The sequence below is a fragment of the Haliotis asinina genome, chromosome 3 (assembly GCF_037392515.1).
Source record: "Haliotis asinina isolate JCU_RB_2024 chromosome 3, JCU_Hal_asi_v2, whole genome shotgun sequence".
Taxonomy (NCBI): domain Eukaryota; kingdom Metazoa; phylum Mollusca; class Gastropoda; order Lepetellida; family Haliotidae; genus Haliotis; species Haliotis asinina.
In genome coordinates, this window is record NC_090282.1 from 74,486,575 (window position 1) to 74,492,684 (window position 6,110).

The 6,110-nt window shown below is 39.5% G+C and overlaps 1 long non-coding RNA gene across 1 annotated transcript in view; it reads left to right on the top strand.

Annotated features, from left to right (window-relative positions):
• LOC137278448 (uncharacterized) overlaps positions 1-5,788 on the top strand; it is a 106,045-nt gene extending 100,257 nt beyond the window's left edge. The window contains exon 3 of the long non-coding RNA XR_010956660.1: positions 5,776-5,788. This is a non-coding gene — a long non-coding RNA (uncharacterized lncRNA). The remainder of the gene's footprint in view (positions 1-5,775) is intronic.
• Positions 5,789-6,110: the final 322 nt, after the last annotated feature.

Sequence of the window (6,110 nt, forward strand, 5' to 3'; positions counted from 1 at the left end):
AGGACGATGTCATTTCCCACGCATGTCGCAGAGTCTCCCTGTCCAGACTTCAAACAGGTTATATACTAGTACATAAATTCTTAGTGCCTATCAAGACTTGAAAGAAAGTCCCTCCCCGACCAGTTTACAGATTGGACATGTTAGCGTTTGTGGTGTTCACGTATTGTGCGTGTAATTATTGTTCAGTGGGGAGTTCCTCGGCGCTCTGATGTTTGCGATGGTTTCAGTGTCTTCATGCCATGCGAAACTGTAATATACCTCCCCAGAGTAATTTGTTTTGCGTCTGTTAATAACAGAAAGTACTATTTGTATCCTGAAAGGGTATAACGGTAGAGAATCATTAAGACCATTTTAGGTCGAGTTCCTGGACTCGTAGGTTGGCCATTGTTGTTGAGCTGTTTCAATTTGCCCCGGTACTTTGAACATGGGGATTTCAGGATCCTACTAAGACCAAAGCTTAGTTTTGTTTTCGTTTTTGTTTTAAATTATTTCATTTTGATTGAAATGTTTAAACATAAAAGAAGACCAAGCGACATGTGGGATTTAGAATTTTGGAAAATATTGGGGTGCATTACAGAAATGTTTTAAAATCTTGGTTTAGAGAACCTTCTTGGACGGACAGTTTATCCTGCCCGTGACGAGGCAGGTGATGAGCAAGCTCGGCGCTTTGTGTGTCAGTGCACCTTACTTGAGTTAATGCTTGCTTATAAAGACAATGGGTTACAGTAATTTACAACATAGGTTAATACTTCTCAAAGTACCATGAAGAATCATAAAAAATAAGATGTATACTCTGGATAATCACAGAAGATGCAGATTATTAGTAATTACAAAACCTAGACATGTCAGGATCAACTTGTTAATTTACAGAAGATCTAGAATCTTCACAGTTCAACCTTTAATTGCGACTGATGTTGAACTTCGGCTTTTATAATATCGTTTAAAAATAATTCTCCACTTAGTTGGGTACATAAGTTTATAAACAATGACATGATACTCTCCAAGAACATGGGGAGCAGCTATGTTCCTAGCCAAAAGGTATGACTCGATTGTTTTCAGACCGATATATAGCTGGAATATTGCCGAGTGCGACGTAAAACTAAACTCACTCCAGTTTTTTTTAAAGAAACATCAAGCGACCTACACGTTCAGCACACAAAGTTGATCATTGGGCGGTAACAAAATCGCAAGCACGCTCCGATGGCACTGACGTAGAATGAATTGCCAAATTTGGCCAGGGAAGACAGCATGAAATTTTGTGTTCCTTCCCCAAAAGAATGTGTAATTATTAACTATCTTATATCAACGGAGTTCAGATAATATCAATAGTCACAGATTCTATCGATGCAGTGATAGTTTTTCGTTTCCATCAACGATTAATTGCTGTCAGAGACTCATCAACTGTAATACGTCAATAGTTTGATGCCTTGTTATACTCCTAACAGTTATCATTGATGACGCGTTGTGGTCATGATAATAAGATATCGATCAGAGGTGTACCTGCATTGTTCATCCCGCTGTTCCATTAGACCGACTCATTTCTGATTTGTGTCACGAGCCGAGAAATTGTAAGTTCAGAATGTGCATCGCATAAATGTATAATGTATTTATTTTCAGTAAATGTAAAGGAAATATTCGATAAAAATATGTTAAGCTAGCGATAGTCGATACGCTACGTGTATTGGCGTTGAGTCATAGATTAGGAGATACTTCTACCTGTTTTTTGTTCGTTTGTTTGTTTGTTTGTTTTGTTTTGTTTTTGTTTGTTTTTGTTTTGTTTTTGAAAAAATGTAATTTGATAATAAAATACAAAGTCTGCAAATTACATAACAGCTAGAAAGGCATATAAACTGATGAGAAAAAGAAAGTACACAGGTTGTGTGTCTTCCAAAAAGATACAGTCACCAAAACCTTTTGATGAAATGGAACATGTATGCTGAAGCACACTAAAATACACGTGTTTTATCAGCAAAATCACATTGTATCAATAACCATGTAGATGATTGTAATGACCACTGCAGACGGTTCCTACGATGCAGGAAAGTCAAGGCCATTCCACACAGCGGCCGGAAGGCCCGTATGCCAGCAGCACGAAGTCGTCTTGTCACTGCGAATCGGCTCACGCGATTACCCAGTGATGTGGCTGTTGATGACGTCACCGACAACATCCGGTTGCGTTGGTAAATAACCCGCAGACAGCGATCCTCTTGGAGTGTTGAGACTCTGGGTGGTTGGCTTCTGGGTTGATCACATGGATGGCCTGTCCTACTGAAACGGTTAAACAGTTAAATTATGGTTTGTCTTGTGCTACCCAAAGTCCTTGCAATATAGCTGAAAGCACCCATTTGTGACATTCCCGTGGCATTCTCGTTGAGTCCACGTCAATTTGGGCATTTTCTTGTAAAATTTTTGTCAATTGATTGTTCAGTCTTCACGAAATGTGCCCGTACATTGGACAATAATAACAATAATTTTGCGAAAAATCGTACGAAACACGTACACATGATTCTGGTTGTATTTTATAACATGAAACGTGATGGTTGCGTTCTGTGCAGTCACCTTTCTTCAATGATTATACTAGTCAGAACGCAAATTTGGGATTGCAGCAACAATTACACCTGTAGACTTTCTTTTGCTCGTCAGTTAGGTATCTTAGAACCTTATCTTTGAAAATTGGTTCTACAAAATAATTGCGACTTCATCTTTTACGATTGTCGTCATAGGGCTAATTATTTTGATAAAAGTGTACAGTCTACGTTTTAGAAACTGTGGACAAAATATGTGATGGAAAATATAAAGAATCAAATTCAATAAATCCTCATTATTTGATAATTTTTATATTCGATTAAAACACAATAGTCCAAATAATAACATATGATTCACTTTGTATTCATTACTAAATTAGATTTTAAAAAACCCAAACAAGCAAACACAAACATGGTATTGTTTCGACTGCTATTTAATATATTTTCCTGACACATTGCTGTTTATATATCCAGTCTTTTTGAAAAGAGTATACCGAGGGAAAATTAAGTACTATGCTACTAGGGATATGGTAACATGATACACCATCAAAGAAAAGTAGGGGATAATTCATTTGCGAGCATATCACTGATCAGTGCCATTGCATATGAGAAAAGTAATATATTTCCATACAGATGAAACATTTTCAAAGGAAAGGAATAAATTGTCACATTTTCCCTTTAATTTTTCCTCACCGTCTCCTTGGCTTGATCATTCGCATTTTATCATTTTTGTAAATTCAATATCCCCAACTTTTTTGCTGGAATACTTCTACTTCCTGGGAAGTTCCGTTAAGTTCCGGATGGTATAGGCCTTCAGCAACCCATGCTTGCCAGAACAGGCGACTGTTCTTGTCGTAAGAGGCAACTAACGGAATCGGATGGTCAGACTCGCTGACTTTGTTGATAAGTGTCATCGGTTCTCACTTGCGAAGATCGATGCTGATGTTGTTGATCACTGGCTTGTCTGGTCAAGACTCGATTATTTGCAGACCGCCGCCATATAAACTGCTATGTTGCTGAGTGCGGCGTAAATCTAAATTCACTCACTCATTTTACTTCCCGCTCGCGAGGACTGGTTATATTGAGAGCCAGCTTGGTCGAACCTGGAAACATAAGCAGTATATGAATCGCTGACCATGACTTTGACCTTGGTTTCTTGCGAGCGTACAAGAGGCAAATACGCGACCACTCGGTTTAAATATTTTCTGAAGGAAACATATCATATCAACTCACATATCATTATGGGTCTTCGATTTCCAGACGGAAATCATATAGACTCTGGACCCTGTAAGTACCGCGAGATCTTTATGAGTCTGCTTTGAATGACAATACGGTAAAGCAAAGACGTATTTTCAATATACGTCTTGGGGTAAAGTTAGACGTTCATCCAAACACACTCACTTGCAAGGGGAATTCTGCAGGATATTGCTGATGGATTCAGATGTCAAGTTCCTTATACAAAGGGATGACATAGAAATGGGCCACACCACGAGATGAATATATCCCAGGAGCATATCGTGATACGATAGAAATATTTTCTCGAAGAATTTGAACGTTTTGTGTAGTCTGTCCTATAGTCCCCAAACTGCATTATTTTCCCTTACGCTCAGCCCTTATTGCAATGCAAAGTCCTCAAATGAGGCGAGTCTAGATTTGTTAAATTTAATAATAAATAATAATTATTAGTAATCACGCGCATTACTCCATGCCCTATGCATTCTCGAAGCACCCAAACAATCTGATTACCATTACCCCGATTAACCCAAGCTGTCTGTTATGGGTTAGAAGGTTAGTGTTACTTACTCCATCGCGTATCCATTTTCTGCTGGGTGAACAGAGGTATTTTTGAACAAACCTACTTGTCTAAGGTGAGACCACGTGTTATGTGCTTCGTTGTAGGGCAGGACTGAAGTCTTAGAAACTCTCCGGAGTCAAGCTGCCAAGATCGGTCACTCATCAAAGCACTGTCCGAGCTCGATTACGCTTAACTTCAAATGATTCGTGACCTGAGATCTAGAGTTGAGCACATGACCACACACCACCACAATTTCAATGGAATTATTTGTTTATATAAAAAATATATTTATTCAGAGATTAAGCACTAGTCTAGCCTACTTATTGCGGTGCGTCATATCTTTGGATCTTTCCTGCAATGCTTTCCAGTGACCAAAACACTGTAAAATTGGCTAGAAACCGCTAAAATCATCCCGCCATTTACTGATTTAGACCGGTAACAGCAAACCCTTCGCACATGGTTGGTCCATGATTGGGGAACTAATGGTTCTTCAAATCAACATATATCCCGGGTTTGACTCTCAACGTTGGGATAAAATGTAAAGCCGATGTTGTCATCCATGACCCCCTTAATCCCATAATATTATTAAAAGGTACACAAAACCATCCTAGCTCGCTCGCCAATCACGATGGTCACCTGACCCCGAAACGTCAGTTGCGCTTATCGTCCAGTACTGGGTAATCGAGACACTCTATCTCGCTTCATGCCGCGAAGTCTGCACCGACCGGAAATGCATGCAATACATACAGCAGCAGACGGTTTACCGTTATGGACGACTTGGCATTATGCCAGCAATGTTTAAAGATTTTCCTTACGCAATCACAATCACGATGTTTTGGGGAACCATTAAATTCTCATTAAAGACGTTCTTGATTATACGCCATTAATTATTGTGTATAAACCAATACAACATAAACGAATTATTTTCCATCCACATTACCGTGGATGGATGCCAAATTATAGACGGCAGGGCTCAGCCATGTAAATAATTGAGCGGCTGGCAGTTACAGAACCAGTCGACGTGAACAGTGGTTTTATATGCCCGTTAGATTATAAACTATTTAACTTTCTTAACAGTTAATGCTTTAGACGTTATTATGAGTCATCCTTCAAGGTTACATTGATTTCTTGCCTCCGTTTGGCCATACCTGCTACCGAGTTCCGTTTGGGTTCATTCGTGATGACTCGTGTTACTCGTGTGATAAATGGTGTTGAAGAATAATTAGATCATATGTGCTCTTTGAATTGGACAGGGGATAAAGGTCAAGGAACCTGCACAGATTTGCAGTGCTGCATGTCCCGACTAAACGCTGGCTGTGTACAAATGGTATGATTTTATCAGAGTCTCCGGTTTTATCTATTAAATAAAACAACGAGACGATGTTTATCGTGCAGTAAAACACTGCAGGCAGATTATCTAAGAAGGGTCCAGTCGCGAGTGCTTAATTTTCTGAGTAGTGTTTTATTGCTGGAAAAACAATCACAAGTTTCTTTGTCGACGGAAATGACGTCACAGTAGAGCCATCCATCATCAGACAAAACCACGCCTCTTGCTATTGCGCATGATTTCTGGAGTTCATACAAAGTTCACATATGCCGATAAACTGTTGTTAAGACTGTTGTTAAGTGTATCGTTAATGGTACTGAGTGAGTCTGGTTTTACGCCGCTTTTCGCAATATTCCAGCAATATCACGGCGGGGGACATCAGAAAATGGGCTTCACAAACTGTACCCATGTGGGGAATCGAAGCCAGTTCCTTGGCGTGACGGGCGAATCTCTGGGCTAGACT